At 42.5% G+C, this 21,250-nt stretch overlaps 1 long non-coding RNA gene across 2 annotated transcripts; it reads left to right on the top strand.

The window, feature by feature from the left end:
• The first annotated feature begins 85 nt into the window (after positions 1 to 85).
• On the top strand, positions 86 to 18,321 carry LOC134140226 (uncharacterized). Of its 2 annotated transcripts, XR_009958363.1 has the most exons (9): positions 86 to 195; positions 304 to 537; positions 4,083 to 4,210; positions 9,264 to 9,521; positions 10,598 to 10,698; positions 10,825 to 11,062; positions 14,968 to 15,195; positions 16,545 to 16,928; positions 17,459 to 18,321. It is a non-coding gene; the product is annotated as an uncharacterized LOC134140226 (long non-coding RNA). The 2 variants fall into 2 exon arrangements; XR_009958364.1 differs by lacking the exon at positions 10,598 to 10,698.
• Positions 18,322 to 21,250: the final 2,929 nt, after the last annotated feature.

The following is a 21,250-nucleotide window of genomic DNA, read 5'->3' on the forward strand; positions in this document are numbered from 1 at the left end:
GGCGCTGCCTCCTCCTCCCTCTCCCTCCGTCTTTCCCTCCCTCCCTCCTTCCTTCCGTCCGTGCTTCCCTGCGCTCCTCCTCCTCCTCCTCCTCCTCCCGCCCAGCGGCGGCGGCCGCCGCGCTCCCGCCTCAGCTGAAATGGCGGCTGAGGGGGGGGCCGCCCGCCCCTCAGGGCCGCCGCCGCCGGCGAGCGGGTAACGCGCCGGCCGCGGCCGCCCCCCGCCCTTTAACTTCGCCCGTGTGTGCGCGTGAAATTCTGCTCTTTAATCACTCGGGGTTGGTCTCTGCTTCTTCCCTGACAGAAAGCCCGCAGCGGGGGGAGAGACCCCGGCCCCCCTGGAAGCGGTTTTATCCCCTTCCCCACCACCACCTCGGCCGCGCCATGCCGCCTCAGGCCTCACTGCGGTGGAAAATCAAAATCCTCGGTGCAGGCCCCGGTGTTCAGCAGCTTAAAACGCTGTCCCGCGAAAAAGGAAAGAGGAAAGACGTTTCCAGCGAACGAATAGAAGAGCTGGCGCGAAGAGGAGGAAACACAGGTAAACAGGAGTGTGAGAAGCTTCGCTTGGTTTGGGGTTGAAGCGTTTCCCCGTGGTTTTTTCCTCCTCCTCCTCCAAAAAGAAAAACATTTTAAGCAAGCCATCCGCCAAATATCACAAGCGATATGCGTAAAAAGGACTGTACCTCGATTCTGACCAACCAGGAGAAAATATTTTACTGGTGCAATCCCATTCTTTTAAGAACAAAGATAGTTACTCATTTGCTAACAAAGCAGCAAGATCGGTTAAGTTTCCTGACAACCTCAGGACTCCTTTTTTGTCTGCTAGGCAAAAACCTCACTTGAGGTATCCGCTATGCTCAGAGCGCAGGGTTATTGCAACACTAGGCCAAGCTTCAGCTGTTCAGATGGTGCAAAGGTGCGTGCACACATGTGTGACCAGTTACCCCACTGCCCTTCTTAAGTAGCTTGCAAACTCACTTCTTCCAGATAGGAGCTGTTAACAAGCACTTGCCTCCTAGCAGTTGACTTTTTCCCATAGCAAAAATTTTGAAAATCTTTATTGGAAAGGCTAAATAACGCATTGGAGAATCCTACTGGAGGGGTAAAAGCTGCAATAAACAATATGCAAAGCATCCCTTTGACTTGAATTTCATGGGCACATAATCACAAGCAAGTAATGGGCAATTGCCTCTTGCCTCTGCTACGGAGTCTTATTAAATGGGTATTTTGCTGTACTTGAGGACAAATGGCGTAAATGACATTTACCCTGTCCTCCTTTGCCTGGCCTTTAACATAAAACCTGTAAATATACCTGTACTTTTATTCACTGCTGCACCACTGTTTAGTCAGCATTGGAAATCACCCCCTTTCTGCATAGGTGGAGAAGGAGGCCTCAGACTCATAGATTTCTAGGGTGAAGCTAACTAATTCAGCCACTAAGGAGGCAAAACCTGAACTCACTAAAAACAAAGGTAAAATTCCAAGCAAGGGCGGGGAGAGGGGGAGCCAACTCCGAAACAAACCCACCCTCTGCTCTACTGAAAAGCAACATAAGCAAGCAGGAGTTAATAGCCTCCACATCTACACAGTCCAGTCTGGTCTTTACTTGTTGAAGGCTTCTTCTTCACACATCTCCAAATTCAGCTTATCGGTGGGAGTAAAGTTTAGCTCAACTCAGGAGAACAGCCTGGCCTATAATTTAGGTTGGAGTGCAGGCCACTAGACCTTTGCAGAGCTTATTTCTTGTGCAATGAACAGAAGGCACGGAAAGCAAAATTATACACAACGTGTCCATGGTACTGCCTTAACAACTATACTATAATAAGTAGCCAAAACCCTTAGACACTTGGTATTCTGTACCTTAAAAAAAAAAAAGAAAAAGAAAAAAAAAAAAAGAAATCTTATGCCATGCATTTCTTCTGTTTTCTCCTTCCTTACTAAATGCCTACATTTTCCCACTTTTGGGGCATGGACAGTATTTTAACAGTCTTTCCCAACCACTTACTTTCTGCCCAACCCCTCCCCATGTAGTACGCTAACAGAGATACTTGTTACCGTCTGCTGTGAAAAAAAACACGGTTTTCTGTAGCTAGGGCAGTAGGAAAACATAACAGAATAGGGAAAATGAGGATCGTCAAAATGTGAAACAGTGGATTTTTTGGGGGGAAGAGATGTCCTTTCAGGAAACTGTCATTATAACATTGTATACATTATGGAATAAGATGCAAACTCAACGAAAAAGTGTGTCTGTGTAGCTACAGCCTATCGAATACCAGACCGATGCAATTTTCTCTTTAAGTGAGGGCCAGGCTCAAAGTTGGTGGAGACTTTGTGCCACAAAACAAGAAAGGACTGTGTCTCAGTCCATGTGAAATTAACACACATGTTTCCTTGCCAGCTAGAATCTTTATATTCCCTTTCTCCTTATGTATGGTATAGCAACCTACTAGCAAAAAAGACGTGCCCGCTACAAGACAAAATTTGGCTGGTTTTGGTGTAATTTCATCTTGGACTACAGGGATGGGGGAAATCGCCAATTTAATCAGCTTGTACCTATAATAATTTTGCTTACTATGCAAGGTATATTCTGTATACACTACATAGCAGTTACATATTACCAACCAACAAATCTTCACTCTAATTTATGTGTAGGAGAGTACTTGCATCTTTCATATGTAAAGGATTAGCAATCTATTCTAGACATCTATAACAAGTAAGAAAGCTTACGGAGATGGTGCTGTTCCCAGCTCTTTGTCTGGAGAAGTAAATTTAGTGGGAAATCGCAAAATTCCTCCAGAATAGCAATGGGAGTTGCATTGACGGCTCTACACCATATAGATGTAAGTTTTGCTGCATGCCAAATTATATTGCTTTATTCTCCTTGTGCAGTTAATGTTCATTGCATTCCTATTTATAGCCCCTATATTTTGGTGAACTGTCACAGTTCCAAAATAAATAATGGCAAGCTGTAACGATCCGTATTGAGTGATACCAGAGACTCCTTTTACCTTCTCAATGTCTCCTCTCCTCTCCTCTTACAAAGCTCATCACAGATAACTGCTTGTATTTCTCAGAGAAGGTGCTAGTTAGTAATTACAGTGCTATAATTAGAGAAAAGAAAGTATTTACAGTTAATTTTTTCCTACTTCACAAAGCAACTGTGCTCAAGGGATTGCATTAATCATTAAAAACTATGAAGATACATTTAAAATTCTTTGCCTCCTTTATTAAAATGCAAGGAGAATCAATTCAATTGCCTTTAACTGGTGAAAATCTGCTCAGCTTCAGGGAAATTTCAGCATACTTCTGCTGCATTTATTTTGCACGTCTTGAGCAGCAAAAGTAGACCTATATTGTTTACGTATATTAGCTAACACCAATGAACAGCGTATCCAAACCTGAAAAGAAATTACTATGAGAAAACAAAAGAAAATTTGAAGGGATTTTAGACTTTTTTCATTAAAAGATTTATAATAAAAGAAAATAGCCCTGTTCCCTAAATTTAGGCAGACTAACATTTTCATAATACAGGATTCTTAAGACTTCCCTTGAGAAGCGCTCCTCCCTCTCTCCTGGTTGTTTATAGGCAATTTTTGGTATTAAATAAGAGGAGGAAGGGTGAGGTTGCAGGAAGTTACATGTCTAGTCCTTGTCCTATGAGACTCCAGTTGAATTTGGCTGAAATAAAAAAAAAAATCCCTCTTCACATATGTTGTTCAGAAAAATAATTGGCTGCCTGTCAAGAATAAACAAACAATCTCCAAATACTCTACCATTGAGCTCATGGCATTCTTAAGGCAGTATTAGAATCACAATAGGAACATCAACAACCCAATGGAGTAACAGTAGAAGAGAGAAAAAGCCAGAGCTACTCCTCCTTTGCCCTTGGGGGCCCCGCAATCCATCCCCATTTTGGATAAATAGCCTTTCTTCTACTGTCAGTTGGTGATGTTAGTCACATAGTTCAAGTAAATACATGTTTGCATCACAGTGCTGTGGGTTCAGAGTTCAAAGGAGTATGATTTGTGAATAGCGTTTGTTACAGTTGAACATAATGCTTTCTTCTCTCGTTTTCTATGATAGAGAGCACGGACAAAGCAAGGTCGGATTTATGAACAAAGACGTGAGGATGAGAGGAAAGAGGAGAACAGAGGACTGTGTGACTAGAGAATTCCCATCCCATAAAGCTTTAGACTGCATCCGCACCTAATGTACGTTGCAAAGTTGTATTTTCCAGTAAGGTAGTTCCCATCCCCATCTCAGATTATTTGTGCAGAACAAAGCTCCCTCTACAGAGTTTAGAAGTCTAAGTATACATAACTGGTGTACGATGAATATATTATTACAAGATTTGAAGAATAAAATGTTGATAGAAATTAAAACACATGCAAATTTTGATTGTAAATGAGAAGACAGGTTGTGCAGAAAACATTGTGCATGCAATTGTATGGCAAAGAGCAGGTAGTCACAAATCAAGTAAGCTGTATGGTACTTAACATTTAGAGCATATGGAAAATTTAGAGCTAGCAGGTATATTCACAGGGCCTAAGTGCTTAAGTGCTAATAATTCATACTGAGATTAATATCTGCCCTGTCAACAAGTAAGCCTTAGTTTCATGATGTATTGAGGCCATCTGAATATTACCCTACCTGTACAAATGAAAACAGTGGTAAGAGCAGAAGAGCAAGAGAGAAGGTCTAGTTGAGCTGAGGTCTTTGTGGCTTACACAGCCTTGAGGCTTGATAATGATCCCGGAGGGAGCAAACCTGAGAGTATGAGATCACACTCTGAGTGAGGGAAAATGCTGCCATCTGGTGCCTCTGGAAAAATAATGGGTTGTCCTGGGTACATCGTCGGTGCGGTGTGAATGCTAGCGGTGCAGCTGAACCATCTACCTGAGTCTACAGACCTCAGGTTGTCTTTTTGTTCTGCGAAGGAGTTACCGCTCTACATGGCATGTTCTGAAGGCATATGCCAAATCTTAAAGCAAACAAGCTAGTAAGTGCATTTTATGGTAGTATGCCAGGGAGAGAAAGCATCGTTAAGTGTTAGCATACTCTTTAAGGTGGGTAATTTTAGGAAAGCTCATCATTTGAAACAAAGTTCGTTAGATTTGAGAATAACATATGCATTGTTTATGTTGATGTAGATGTGCATATTCACAGTAAAAGATTGCAAAATATTTTTTCAATATTGCAGCTGTTTTATATATGTATTTTCCTACTGTGCATTAGAAAGGTTATAGAATCTGTTTATTACTTCTGATAAAGAACCAATAAGCTGCTTTTTAGTATCAGGTCTGGCAAAATACTCAGCAGAATGTATACATTTTTTGTTGCAAAAACAACTTTGACCTCGATAATCACTGGACAAGTTCTAATACCCAGTATTTTGTCCTACCAGATGGTAGAATATACTGCAGTGAGCGGATATCAGAGGTCTTGGAGGATACAGGACAAGAGAACGCTTTAAACATACTGTTCATTTTTATGATACTCGTTTTACACCAGCTTGTTTCTGGTGGTTGTTGATACAACCTCAGATGTTGTGCCAAATATGTACTGAGAAACTGCATGGTGTTAGAATGAGGGAATGTTATTTTTATCTAAGATATTTTTACTTTTTGAGGCTTTCAAAGAAGGTGATTGTGGTTGCTTGGAGAGACTGGAGTGACTGATCAAATCATATATTAGGAAAAAAACACCATAATCTATTCCTCAATTTTAGGCATAATAGTAGTAAAGATAACTCATTCTGTGAACTTACGCTTGCTTCTCCCTTGACCAAAGCATACAAAAAAATCAGGGTCTGCAGGTCAGCTTCCCACTGCAAGAAAACTGAGGGATATGGGTTACGTACTTTATTTATATGCGCATCCTTTTTGGAACAAAGCAGTCACAAAACCACAGGCATGCAATTCGCTCTTCCAGATAAATAAGCTCCCACACCATCATCTATTTCCCAGGAAGATACTCTAATCTATAAATGCCTTCAAGTTCACTGAATAGTGTAGGGACCAAACAGCCTGCCAAAGATTCTTCCAAAAGATTTATTGTACAACTGTGAGTAACATCAAAGAGAAGAAACACGTTTGCAAGCTAAGAAAAAGTTTTTAGAAGAAAGCCCCGCTGAATATAGTTTTGTAAATTGTCTCAACATTCCCGCTTTGACTGAAGCATCTGATTTAGATAGATGCAAATTCAGTGTTCACTTGCAACCCAGTAAAACTTGCCACCACAGGCACTTGTTAGGCGTAATTGTGGGCAACCAAGTAAAGTCTGTCATTGCACAGAGATGGCCTATTGGCTGAGCAAGTACAAACCCTACCCCAGCATGCAGCTAGGCACAACTAGCTAACAAGTTTTTTAACTAGCTAACAAGTTTTGCAACAAGATCATAGTAGACCACTTTTTACTGGCCATTGGGCATAGCGCTGTTCTATCTATGCCATCTAAAATACTGTCATCTTTACAGGAGTTTGCGGAATAGTCTGCAAAAAAATTCTGAAACCGAATAAATTCACAATGCCCTCATTTTTTAAAGTACTAAGGGATTGTTTTTATTGCAGCTTTCAAAGAGTTGACCAATAATTGACAAGGAACATGCTATTTAAACCATTATTATTAATTGCACTCTTTCAAACAAAAAGCCAGGTTATTCTTTTTACTGAAATTCTGTGAGAAAAAACAAAGGTTACTTACTGAGCTAGTTATATGGACAATATGATGTTGATGCTAGAAGGCTGTTCCAAAACCTCACAGTTTCTGTGGTAAGAGACTTCATCTACTTCCCAGCCTTAATCTATTTATGGATACTTTATACACATTTACGCCTAAAAGATTAAGTCATCCAAAAATGGAGCTAGATTGTCCTATTACTAATGTTGCATTGGAAGAACTTGGAGTCCCTTGCGCTTCAGGGTAATTAGAATTGCTTGTGGATACAAAGAGAAAATCTGGAGCGCATACCTAGCTTACTGTAGAGAAAGAGTAATTTCTTTGACAGTCCCTTTGCCTATGAACAAATCGTCCAGCTGAAAGCCTTTCTCATATTATTAGCTGTGTCACATAAAACTAGTTCTAAGGAACAACAAAAAAATCTTGTTGGTGCCTGCGGCAGCTTTGTTGACTGCAAATTATATTGTCAGTCTCCCTTCAAGTTGCAGTTTTGAAAGGGCATTTTATTTTGAACGTTAAAATATTTTCCACATGTCCTCAATCTCTGAGTAGAACAATTGTATGATGAAAAGTGATCCTGAAAGATTTTTTTATCTACTTAACTTTTGACTGTTCCAAAAATAGACAGTAATAGTTACGTAGTAGATTGCTAGACGGCTATGGGCTGCTACTGAGGAATTTGTGTGAAAAGTAACTAGAAAGAGCCCCAATGCTTGTCAATAGGCTCAAATCCAGTATACAGAGTTTACCTCTCTCCTGGAATGTTCTTTAGGAGTCTGCAGATTGAGAAAGGTGGAGACACAAGGTTAAAACAAGCATTATTTCCAGTGTCTAGAAAGGTGAAATTATAATGCAGATGAGTTACAGATATACTTGCGAAATCTCAAGGATAGCAAAACAGTTCACAGCATCTGCAATCAGTAGTTTCTTGGTGCTTTTCACATGGCTAGATGCATTAGTCTCTGAGTCTAGTTTCCACAATTCCATGTTATTTCAGTAGAACCCCCGTTAGTTTCTCAGAGTGTGCTAGCTATCAGCCCACAATTGCTGCTGCCTGAACTTGTGCGCTGAAAAACCTCTGTCACAAGGTTTAGGACAAGATTGAGTAAGAATTCAGGTTGTACTTTCCTGCTGTGATTTAACTTTTCATGGATTTATACAGCCTGACATTGATAATATGTATCAAAAACACTTTCTATCTGTACATTGGAATATGTGCTGCTTTAAATATGTAAAAATGACACTTCTCCTCAGCCGTGAGAGGAGGGAAGTGAGCCTACAAATGAAAAAGTGGAACTGCTGGTTTTGTCTTCATTTGCTTTTGTCATTTTGGCAAACTGGTCAGCTGGTTTTTGGAAAAGTTTTTTTTGATAGGTAAAATGAATATTTAACCAGAATTTCAGGGGAGGGGGGGGGGAAGGAAACACACATAAGAATATCAGATCCCTTAACAGCATAAGTACCTGCAGCTCAGTTCTTAGATTTTTTTAAAATACTCTTTATTTATATTTTGCATACAAAAATACTGCCTAAAAGAATGGGTTCTTCTAAACATCTGATTGCAACTATCGGATGCATAGGCTTTTGAGAACAGAAGTGAACCTCACCCCCAAAGCTGACAGCAGTTAAGTTCTAAGGCAGAAGAAGTGGTAGAGGCTCTGTGTAACCCACTTTGAAGATGTAAAGCCCAGCCACGCAGGTCACGCTACCAGAACACAGTTTGAGTACTACTGTACTGTGCCAGGTGCGTATTCACCCCAACTGTGTCTGTAGATAACACATTGATCTCTTTGTTGATAAATTAATAACATGTCTCAAAATAAGACCTGCCTAGAATGACAGCAGTCTCCATGCGTTGTTTTGGGGTTATTTTTAATCAACTTACCAAAAACCCTGTGGACTGACTTCCATATTCATTTTAATCCTGTCATCTGTTCCTCTGCTTCTTTCTTCTCCATCGTTTGAGTCCTTTCTCTCTCAAAACACCAGATATTTTGTTTATTATTATTAATAATGAAAAGAAGCCATTGTGTGAGGCTATTTGGAATTCGAGGAACCTCTGACAGAAACTAGTCCTGAACACTACACATTCACTGTCACTGCATAAGCCACCCTTGTCTCTTAAAACATAAAATGGAAGTCTCTGAAAAGCGATCTCTTCACTTACTGCTGATGTTGCCTCATTTGGAGGCCAAGTCTTCCTTCTTAACAAGTTAGCTTTCTCCCCCAGTCACTTCCTCTTGTCCTCTCTGAAGAGATAGACCACAAACCCTGTGACCAATTTTATTTCTGTTTTCAGGCTCCAATTAGACATCAGGATGTACTCTTGCAAGTCATCAGTAGGAAAAAATGCCAGCTGTCAAAATTGAGTAAAGACAGAGCAATTCCTACAAGATTGGTGGTTCAGGAACCAGGCAAAAAAGTGGCCAGTAGAGCTTCAGAAATCTTCCTCAGTCGGTTAATTGGAATGTTGAGTATACATGTTTAAAATGTTGTTTTCTGGAAGATACTACAGGAAGTAAACTGAGGTAAAGGAGTGATATCTATAAGAAAAATAATACACATTTTATCCGATTCCTTTTAAAGGTTACCGACTGAGCTGTGTGGGTCATACTTCAGCTGTCCCTTCTCCCTAACACCTAAAGAGAGATCATGCAACGATCCATTTCTTCTTGCTGAAGGAAAGCCACAAACCACCCTTAGGAGCGGAGGACTGCCCTGCTTACCTCTTCCAGCCATAGCAAGAGATGAGAAGCAATACTTACAGAAAGGCTTGCAGCAGTAATTCTATTCTACAGCATTTTAAAGAGGAGCCAAATGTTTGGTGACCCACAGTCATCCTAGGTAAGAAGTTGTTTCATTTAGCCTTCTCTATGATTTGTAGCTCTCTGTTCTCTATGATAGATATTATCACAGTGACTCAACTTTAAGATAAGGACTGCAGCAGAAAACATACTGGACTTTAGCCTCATTACATAGACTAATCAGTTACAAGTGCATATCTTCTAATTCCCACTCACCTGGGAATCCTAGCAAGTTCTCAAATGCACCTGATTACAGAATTGAGAGTAAGACTGCCATTTAAGTGGTCTTTGGTCCAGATTCTACCAAAAGAAGAAACATAAAGGAAAAATAAAGCAAATTAAAAAAAAATCAAGATGAAGATTAGAACATCCTGAACTCATAGCCCAGTTCCTACTATGAGCCATATACACAGTAAATTAGCTGTAGCAGATTAATTTGGGGGACTTTAACCTTTATAAACAATGCAGCTGTAAACTGAGAACCTTCTTTAATTAATTAACCTTTAAAAAATGATGTAACTGTAAGTTACAGGATTTGTTTTTTCTCCTTCATAAATGGAAAACATTTGAAAGGTTGGGGCAAAACAAAACAAAAAACCCCTCAACTGACATTGGCTTACATGCCTCCTTATACTGTGAGCAAGGAATTACGTTTCTTTGACAGTTCTCCGGTAGGGAAATAGATTGGAAATCCAGGATGAAACTACATTATTAACAGGGCTTTATGGTATAGTCATATTTGCTGTATGGGATTGGATTATGTGACCTAGGAATGTCGTTCCTTTCCGTGTCTCTGTTACATGGAGTGCTGATCAGATTTACCTAAAATTGGAAGGTGACTCAATCTTCCCGTCCAAAAATAATGTGGATATTTTCTACATGACTTTAAGCTCTATCCTGCATGTGACGATAAACCCCTTTTTGAGCCACCCAAGGAAGATCTCTACCATGTAGGAGTTTTCATCTCCATTCTAAAGGCTTACTGAGCAATTCACATTCTTCCCACGTACCACATTTCCACCATCTGCAGTTTTCACATGGTTTCCAGATGTCCCATTGCCATTAGCAGCCATTTGTAAAGCGGCCCTCGGAGCATGGCTTTCTCGTTGTTTCCAGGGTGACACCAACGTAGCTGCATTGCATCCTCCAGCCCACCAAAACACGTTCATGCCAAGCAACGTCTCAGCACCTTCTCCTCACTAGCTAGAAGGTTAAATGTGAGCCAACCTCATTTTACTTTCATTATGCAAACCTATTTGATTTCTGGTTTACAGTGAGAGTCTGATTGTCTGCCTTTTTCTCTCTCTGCTTTGCTTCCTCTACCTTTCCTGGTAACCTACCAGGCATTTTCAGAGCTGCCCCCTGGCCCATCAACAGCAGGAAACCCAGCACACCACACATGGAGAGAGTTTTCCTAACAGCCTTCCAAAGCACCCTGGCTCCTACTGTTCCTGCAGGTGCTGTAGGGTTGGGATCACCCTGCTGCTGCTACCAGTGCCTAAAGTTACACCTTTTCTACCTAGAAGCAGGAGTTTGGTGCAAGAGGGATTGCACTGGACAGATTGCAAAGAAGATCTCAAGGTAGGCTGCAAAGGAGGGGAGCTGCTTGGAAGAGCTTGGTGTGGTGGAGGTCATGTGGCTCTGAAGACAGCATTTTATAGGTTTAAAAGGGATGGAGGTAGCCCAAAGAGGATCATTTGTGTGTTTGAATAGGTAAAACTGCTGGACTTGGTCACTAATGCTTTGTTTTGGAGATGCTGTGTGCTTCCTGGGCCAGATGTGGCTCACTAGTGCATGTGAACAGTGCAAAGCAACGAACAGGTCTCTGATGTTGGCTATAGTACCTGGCTGTGTCCATCTGGGATTGCTTCAGTCCCTATAGAAGGGACTTCATCTCTTCCATCCCTCGCCCCTTCCCTCACTCCCTGGTTGAAACAAGTGAAAGGCTGTATTTTGGCTGGAGAAGCAGAGAGCAGAGGAGAAGCAGGAGCCTGGGCCAGTCTGGGGAGAAGTTCTGCCCCGGTTTCTGAGAGGCTTGTTTGTTACTGTGAGAAAGGTGTGAGACCTGAACAGACTACTTCATTTCTGGTTTATTGCAGCAGCTAGACACGTTATAGGTTTGGAACTTACTTGGTGTTTTAGTAGCTCCTACCAGGAAGCTACTGTCTTTTCCTCAGGTTTGCTTCTTTTTTCTTCCAGCAAACCAAATAATGTTGACATTACACAATAATCTCTTAAATAGATTCTTAAGTAGCTTCTTAAGAAGGACTTCGCTGTTGTGTTAATGTCTAACAGTTGAGCATTTTTATGCAGATAGAACTGCATAGAGCTTATGCACAATAACAGCATTACACACTTGCTTGAAAGCCATGGTTTGTTCTTTTGATGAGTGCAGTAAATAAATGCCAGGAGTGCTGTTTTCCTCTTTGAGCAACCATTATCTCCTTCTTTGGCCTTACTACAGAAAGAGGCAGTATTTCGGGAACAGCCCTAGGTGAAGGTCACACAAAAAGTGCATGAAGATCCCCCTCTTTCACTCTGACTTTTATTAGCTTCACTGGCTGCAGACATGGAGGCTCTGCCCCTCTTTTAAGTCTGAGAAGTCTCCCCCAGGCAAAAATACTACCTTTCAAAATATTGCATTCACTTGTTAGTCTTCTGGGATCCAGGTGAATGTACTTCATTTCTAAGTTTCTCATTAACTTACCTCTCAGAAGTCTTGCTGTAGGAATTTTTGTGCTAGGGTGTTTTTTTTTTTTTTTTTTTTTTTTTTTTTTTAAGTTTAGTGAAAATAGAAGATAACTACCTTTACAGCCTCTCTGGAGAAGACTTATTGTTATAAAATAAACCCCTTTACCAATTCTTTGATAGAGAGTAAAGTTTAATCCTGACAAACCATATTTATAATGCATTTTCCTAAAAAACAATTATTAGAAAGATAATGAGAATCTAGCTTAAACAAATGAAAAGTTGTACAGCGTTTATAAAAACTGTTTTATTAATCCTCAGTAAAGCAATAGTTTAGTCAGTCTCCACTCTAAAAATATATTTGAGAACCACAATCTAAGCAAACATAGTAGTATTAACCAAACTGTATTTTCACTTAAGTTTTAATTAAACTTAATTCAAACAGTAATATCACATCCTTGATAAAGAGCAAGTAAAAAAAACCCTACATTAATACCGTCTTGTTCCCAGGAGTTTCAGTGTTAATTCAGGTTAATTATACCAAAGGAACTGATTTAACATACTGATGTAAAGTTCATCATCTGATACTCTAAAGCAGGGAAAAGAGCAAATTAAAGCTTTCTGCTGCTTACAGTTACATTCTCTTACAGTATTTTGCTTGCTTTAAATTTAAGCTCACAAACTTTTAAAACACGTTAATGGTGTTACTAGTTTTCACCAAAAGTGTGAGTGATTTGTAGCCACAGATTACTCAAGTTAGCATTAGTGTAACAGCAGCAAGCTTAATGGCAGTAGCAAATGGAGTCAGTTAATTTTCTTTACTGTGTTGATGAAAATGAATACTGGCTGGGTCTCCAGTGAGCATTGGTACTTGGGCACTGAGACTACAACGCAGCATAATTTTCTGCCTTGCACAGTGTTCAAACATAGGAGTAGGCACACGATTTGTAACTATTTTCTGGCTAAAACAGTTAAAAACAGGTAACTCCTGTATGAGGCAGTTTAGAAGATCTTGTGTTTCCTTGACTCACTCTCTTGCTCACTCTCACAGTTGCCTCCCCCCCCCCCTTCTTTAAGAGCCTTTCAAAAAGGAAAGGAGGAGGCAGAAGCAGAAGGGACAAAATTGCTTTCAATTAAATCTGTTTTACAAAGGAGTTTAAGTTTTTAGCCTAAGAGTGTTCAAATAATCAGGCAATTGGCATCTTTTCACATACCAGAGCATACAGATGCCACAAAACCAAACCAAACAACTATCAGCCAGAAGAATTTGTCTGAAGTTGGTGTTATTGTGCTGCTGTGAATCATCCTTGTGTTAAAGACATGCCAAATCTCTATACAAATTCAAGTAGCTATGGAGGACACAAAAGGACCTTGTCTGTGTTAGACAAATGCTTTCTTCTCAACTTTCGTGGTATGTGATTTTCTACAAACTGTAAATAAAAAAAGCATTTATAGCTTTATCCTAGAGATTTACTACTTTTAATCTTGTGGTTAGAGACAATTGCATCTGCAGTAGACAGGCGGGCCTGCTATGCATGAATCTTTGTAGAAAGAGAGTTCATAAGCAAGTAGTATTTTCTCTATCTTACAGCCTCTGTTCAAAAGCTGTAAGGGGGTGATGCATTAGTTTCATATCTGATAGATAAATATATTAACCTGGAAGCTGATAAATTATTTAGAAGAACAAAAAGAGACAAGTACCTTGTTCTTTTCCAGCCAAAGGTTTGGACGGCATCATACTCGTTTTGAAGCGAGGTCAGATGTTGACATCTGCTGCCTCTCTTCATTTCAGGTACTACCGTAGCAGAAGAGTTATCTGCTGAGTTTCACAGTGATTTATGTGATTAGCAAAGATCTTCTTGTTGATTTTTGGAGTAGCAGAGGGTTGTATCCCACTGTCACTGCTCTAATATTGGACTTAAGAGCTCCTATGAATGCCAGTCTCCTAGCTTCTGTTAGAGAGATGAGTTCTGTTTCTCCTGGGTTAGCAAGTGTTTGTAAACACGCGGTCTGAATTCACATTGGTTGTGTGATGACTATAGTTAGTTTATAACAGAGCAGAGGAAGGTCAAATTTACATTCCACTTTTGAAAATATATTTGGTGTTAGAGGACATTAGGATGGATGCAAGTTCAGAAAAAAGAAAATCCTCATCTCCGTTTACTTCATTAAGTTATATTCTTTGGTTCGAAGCTGAAATTAAGGAGTTTGGAAATATTTCAGAAATGTAGTTATTCTGGGAGGAAGGAAGGTAGTAGTTTTCTTCATGCTTGGAAAGAGTTTTGTAATAATCAGTCATTAGATCACTGTGAGCCCAAGCAGAAAAACTAGATTTCTCCTTTCTATCTGCTAAATGTATTCAGTCATCATTAGCTCCATGCATTGAAGTCCTATTGATTGCATGATGGCAGTTTATTCACATTGCTCAATAGAGTATAGATGCCCCTAGAAGAAAATCTACTGCAATAAGCTGAAGGCTTGCAGATCTACACAATGTTTTTTTTGATTAAGCCTATTCTAGTTAGTGTGAAAGCTCATTGTTTTGCATCAAAGGTGCTCATAGACTTAGCAAGTTTTACTGTCAATCTGGAAAGCCGTATTCTCAAAGTGTGCTTGAAATTTGCTTTTGTTGAAATGAACAAAAAGGTTCAGAAAGATTTAAATACCCAAGTCCAGATTTGTGCTCTTCAGTGTTCCCGCTTGGCTGCTAACTAACCCTGAAGATTTTTGAAATTGTAAGTACCTATACACTTTAATGCTAAAGCTTTCTAGGGTCACCAACTTCTGCTTATACTCAGAACACTGGTCTGGCTCAAGCTGAGGAGTTGCCTGCAGCACTACAGTCATCCTGAACATGCCACGTCTGCAAATGCGGCCTTCCATGTCCTCTTCTCCAGAGGTGCTCAGTGCACAGCTCCTGCTCTGCCGACACACACCGTTTCTGGAAGGCAGCAGGAAGATACATCTGCTGTGGAAAGGTCTTCTGATACGCTGCAGAAATGGCGCTGGGACCTGCATCTGTGGAGGTGAGTGCCTTGCCCTTCTGGCTAACACTTTCTTTTGGCAAGTTGTTTCCTTCTCAGTGAATCACTGCACAAAAGGCTTCCATTAGAAACAGATACTGCTGGAGATGGGAAAGGTCTCATCCTTGGTGTAGTACAGCAGCACTCTGAAAAGCAGAATTGGGTCAAAATTTTAGCAAATAACAAGGAAATGGAACCCATGTATTGCACAATTACTGTTCTAACTACTGCACACTGGAAGAAAAATGGAGGAGTGATGGCTGCACTGCTGCCCCCCTCTGGAAAGAAAGGGAGGATGATCCTTGTTTGCCTCTTGAAAGAGGAATTTGGTATTTCTCTTCAGCAGCAGGTGCAGTACTACAAATCAGAGTAGAGAGGAGCCCTCTTCTGCCCTTGAATAAGGGGTCTAAATCTGAGAGGTTTCTAGGATTTAAAGACGAGCATCAAAGTCTTCAGCAGCTGGCTTAGGAAGCTCCCCTTTCTGAAGCACCTAGTTCTTCTATGCAGTTCAAAAATTACTTGATGGCCAGATTATCGTGAAATCCCTGAATACCTCTGGGTATCCAGCCCATAGGTAAAATGGGAGGAATCACTGCAGCCATACAGCTTTGACCAGCCAGATGCACCCATTCTACCTGCCGCTGCTGTCTGTCCCGTAGCATGCTTTCCAAGGAGAGCCCACTGCAGGTCCACATCCTCTCTCCAGGAAAGCTGGTCTCCTGCAGAGCAAGTCCTGGAGAGCCTGGAGGAGCAGGGGTTGTGAGACAGCTAGGATGGAAGCTGTAAAGCTCTACAAGACTCACATGCTTGCGTGTGGGCCCTGCAGCCCAGGTGGCTTGCAGCTCTGCTGCAGGCAGCCTTATGAGGCAGCCCTATTTATCCATCCTGATTTACTGCATGTGACAGCGAGGCCTCAGCTCCCAGGTGCTCAGGTTTGTTTTGAAGAAAGCACTTGAGGAAACTGTACCATGGGTACCTCAAAGAGGTGGAGAACATCCAGCAATGTGGAATCTTCTACTCTGGGCCAGGAAATCAAGTGTATTTCCCCATCTGGCTTCAAGAATTTATGTGTTGAAAAAAATTACAAGCGGCTAACTTTGTTAGTGTGTGCAGCTGTTTCAGATCAGCTCTGGGATTAAAATTTATAGTATGTAATTGAGCTAGTGTCAAGTTTTTATATAAAAAAAAACTTCCTCTGAAGAGAGGAGGTTAAACACACTCTTGGAAATGCAATAATGAAAAAGAAAAAAAAAACTTAAAGCTGAGTTTCAACTAGCTTCAAATGCCATACTCAATGTTTTGAATACCTAGTGGTTCAGAGCTCCTGAAATTAACTCTTCTTATCCCCACAGGCCTGCTGCTTTAGCATCTCCCCTCTGAATCTAACACAGGTAATAAGAGATCTACTGCTTTTTCCTGTTGGTGCCAGTGAGTGGTCACCTGGCGAGCTGCAAAGAGACCTCAGTGGAGAGTATCCGAAGCCGGAAGTTTTATCTTTGTAAAAGACCTCTCAGCCCCGGGTGCTTACTCGGCTCTGAATGCGCCTGTCTTCTGACCACGGAACAACCGTTTCTTCAAATCAGATTTGGAAAAATGTCTCGCAAAGGTGAAATCACTGTAAACAACTGCTCAGTGAAGCTTTTTGCTGCTACAGGGATTGCGAGCGAGTCGCTTCAAACACGCTGGAGGCATAGCAGACTGCGCACGGGGCAGAGCACCTCCCGGATTTAATCCAGGTACTACATGGGACATTCTGTACAGCTTTTTTAGAGGGACTTAGAAGTATTTTCCTTCTTAAAGTATTTGTCAAAACCAAAGGTAGGAGTTGTCGCCCCTTGTTCCCCCAGGGCAACATGGCTGTGGTCAAAGCTTCCCAGGCCATAAAAGCAGAGTCTTTCAGGTGGCCCAAGAGTTTTGGAGATTGCTCCTGGGGCTACGGTTGTGTGAGGATGTGAAACAGAAGGGGAAAAAAGGAAACATTACCATAAATGTCTGAGCACCAGAAAAACTGAGTTGAGAAGTGCTCTGCGGGCTCTGTGTGATTTAGAGTGAGGCCTGCATTGCATGCTTACGTGTGTACCCAGGAGAGAGTGGATAGTTAAATAGGCAATTCCTGTCAGTGCATCCCCTTTCACCATTCCTTACCCACTTTTTTCTTTGCTTAAACAGGGCAGCAAACTCATGGGCAAATACAAAAATTAATGGCAAAATCCGTCTGAAACCTTTTTAACCTTTTTTTTTTTTTTTTTTTTTTTTTCCTCTCCAGGTCTGTGGAGAGAAAGAAAGCTGCACAAGGAGCAAGACATTCAAGGTCAACACACGCTACTAACACCAAAAATTGGTTTAGGTTCTCAGTGCTGGCAGTCAGTGTTGCAAGCACATTGTGTGGAAGAAGGGCGCGAGGATCGGAGAATGAGGTAGACAGACATGTCAGTCATTATATCTGCTAATGCACTAATTGGCAGTGTCACCTCTTTTCAGAGATGACTAATACTAAAAATTGCTGAATAGTTTTCAGTGGATTACTTTGCACTACTGAATTGGGATTTCTAGAACACTATGTTTTAATGGCAGACCTTATTTTCTTGCACTGTTCCTGAAGCCCTAAGGCAAGTTGGAGCCCACACCCAAAAGAAGATTGGAACCGGAGTTCTTTTGCAAACCAATTAAATTTTAATTCTTTAATCATAGGAATAAATCAATAAGAATATGTTGATTACAATTAAATAGCAACTTAAGGTAAGAAGACGACAGGTGCCTCGTTTGCAATGGCCAGTACCAAGAGTGAGCTGTAATACGTGCTTGAGTACTCTGCGATGTGGCTGTTATTAGCTGAACTTGTGGTTTTTGCTCCTGTTGGTATTAATAGGCAGCTAGCTTGGGTGACACATGCCAGAACACTTCAGACTCTTACAGCTTCTCTATTTTTAAGCTGGTTCTACTAGTTTTTTTTTTCCATCAAGGCTGTCATAAGCTCCGTCAGCACTGAGCAGCAGGATGCTGCAGCTCCCACGGCCACCATTGCTCCTGCAGCCCCAGTCCTCAGCACTTCCACGTCCCCGGCAAGGGTGGGCCTTGTGCCTGCCTGGAAGCTGAAGCTCTCTGTGGAGTTAGTAAAAATACAACATATTTCCCCCTGGTGTTCTCTAACATTGACCAGCTGCTTGTTTTTTGATTAACGAAACTTCAGGTGGCTTTTGTTCAACAGATCATCTTTTGTTTTACTGTACCACCACTGCTTCACCTGGAACTGTGGATTTTGCAGTGCCCGTGGTAGGAAGGCTGCGAGCTGGATGGCGGGGTGCTCCCCGCAAGGCCCCGCTGCTCTGGAGCAGGGCAGTCCTTCCCGGTGCCTCCCGCTGCGAGGAGGCTGCCAGTGCAGGCTGAAGGGGTGCGGAGGCATCTGCGGGAGAAGGAAAGCGGAGAGGTGTCAGGCAGCAGAGACGCTGCAGGAGTTACTTGCAGAAGTAATACTTTTTGGCTTGTAAAACTATTAGGGATATTACTAGAAGGGACTTCTTCCTTGAAGTCTTCAAATTTACATTAGCAACCTCTGTGTTTAATCCCATTTAAAGGGTCAAACAGGCCCTTTTAAGAACCGAAGAATGTAGGCTTAGGCAGTTAATAGAGGTGAATATCCCCCTGGGGGAGCAAGAGTGGTTATGTGACAAGATGCCCTCAGAAGCCCAGGTGCACAAGAGGCTAAAGCACTGGTTTTGCTTTACTGAGCAAAGTTCCCCCGCACAGCTCGAGCCTTCTCTCGCTGAAGCTACTTTCAGGTTCTGGTTTCACCAGTTCTTTTTCCAAATTGTGACTGGTTACTATTTTGACCGAGATGGCAGTCTTGTCCTACCTAATCATGTTCCTTCTCAGCTACGGAGGCCCACCTTCCTCTTTGTAATGGCCCTTTACAACTGTCTCGTGTCTTCCCTTTCAGTCTTCTCTTTCCTCAATAACTTGTTGGGGTGTCCCAGCATGCCTCCTAGGCTGCCTATTTAAAGCCCCCTCCGATCACGCCGCTTCGCTGAGGCAGCTGTCAGTGTGGGCTGCGCTTTTCTTGCGGCACCATGCTTGAAGGCGGACGGGCTGCTCCGGATGAACCCTTGCGCTGAGGAGGATTATTATTTTGTACATCCTGCACGTTCCACTCCTGCACCCACAAATCTGCCATCCTGCTCTGGGTGCCTGCAATAATTAAAAACAAAAACAAAACAAAGAACCATACCATGACACAGACTACCTGTGGTTAGCTTGTGTTCCCACTATCCCTCATAAAGAGGGCAGGAGGTGCAGTTAACTATGTAACTAGTGATTCCCCTGCAGCCACTACCTGCTTTAGCGTGGCTCCTTGTCCTTGCTGCGCTGTCCCAAATAACGTCCTCATTTTGTCATTTTTTTTCGCCCCCCCCCCCCCATGTCCTTACACCATTTGCACATTGAATAATCAGGCTGTTGTTCACCATCCAGTCTGCAAAGAAACGCACTGAACAAACACCGCTGACCCCTGCGAGCCCCTGGCAAACGCACGCGGCTGCGAGCATTTTCCTGATTTAAGCTTCTTGCCTTAAAAAGGGAGAGGCTAAAGGCAGCAAGAGCTGCAGAGCTGGTGGCGCTGCTGCGGATGCTGGTGAGGTTTGGAGCTGGCGCCTGCCGCGAACAGCGGGGGACCTCTAGTGGCACCGCAGCCCTGCTCGGGAGCATGGACAGAGCCTGGAAGGGAACCTGGGACCTGCTGCATCCATGCAGGTGCTTCGGAATACGTTTGCAGGAAAAGCAAAAAGCTGTTTCTTTGGATTGCCTGGGCTGCTTTGGTTAAAAAATGATTCAGAGAGGAATGTGCACATGCATTGCAGCGAGCGCACTGGCCGCAGACTTTGCGGTTCGGTTCGACGCGGAGAGCTGCTTTTAAGTGACGCCCACTTGTTATTTAAACTGTGGAAGTTGGACCCTTAGAAGCTGAACTTAGAAAGGGAGAGCAATGGATAGGCAGAAAAGGAAGCTCAAGCATAAAAATGGCTGCACTCCATCAGAACCTGGATTTACCCATGCGCCACATGTCCAACACTGACCATAAGCTGATGCCTGCAAAAGCGTAAGCCAGAGCAAATACGTACTCCGAGTATTCACCTCCACTGATTTTTCTGCTCGTCCTCAGCCACACGTGGCCTTTGTCCACTCAATCAACCTCGGTGTCGTCCAGCTTTCCCTCAGAACCAGGTAAATATCGCGCATCCATAAGACTCCTTTGGCAAGGAGCCCTGTAAGTTTGTGGTCCACTGGATGTCTCCAGCAGCGCCGTGAACCTGCCTCCTCCTGCCTGCTTGCTCTTGTGCCGCCAGCCAGCAAAGAGCTGCCCGCGCTGCCCGCTCCGCTCCCCGAGGGGCTGCAGCAAATCGCCTTCAATAGAGAGGGGGCCACGCAGATGAGGCTGCTTGCTCTTTACTTTGCGTTGCCACCCGTGGGCTGCATGAACTCGGCATTCAGGCCGTCATCAGTGTCCCAGCAAGGACTTGCTCTGGAAGAGCATGCTCCTCCTCCCATTTCTGCCCTTCTTATTTATTTATTGTCCCTTAAAGTACTTCTGTCTAGTTTTCCTCCCTCTAGTACACTATTATCAATTTATTCTCTGCATGCTAACTGCTCCCCAGGTACAACAGTTACTGGGGGAAAAAAAGAAAAAGTAACTTTTTTTTTTTAATACTCATCTCAACTAAAAGATTGAGACAGGTTTAGATTCCAAGCTTACTTACTGAGTTGAAGAGTCAAGGAAGGCTTGCACTGGAGGAATGAGCCAGCAGAGATGGGCAGCCGTTGGCGCAGGGCTTCCGTAACGCGGGCAGAGCGGCGTGTGGTTCCTCACCCTCCGGTTCCCTGGGGCAGCGACACCTGCTTGGCTCCGGTGCAAGTAAGTCAGGGCGCAACGTGGTAGCAAAGCAACTTTAGTGCAAGCGAGTGTGTGTGGGGGGGCGTTGAGATTGACTCAAAGAGGCTGCCTCAAGAAAAGGATACTCCCATTAAGCAAAAAGTGATTCAACGTAAATATTTTTTTTTAATAGAT

The sequence above is a fragment of the Rhea pennata genome, chromosome 4, assembly GCF_028389875.1.
Source record: "Rhea pennata isolate bPtePen1 chromosome 4, bPtePen1.pri, whole genome shotgun sequence".
In the NCBI taxonomy this organism is placed as follows: domain Eukaryota; kingdom Metazoa; phylum Chordata; class Aves; order Rheiformes; family Rheidae; genus Rhea; species Rhea pennata.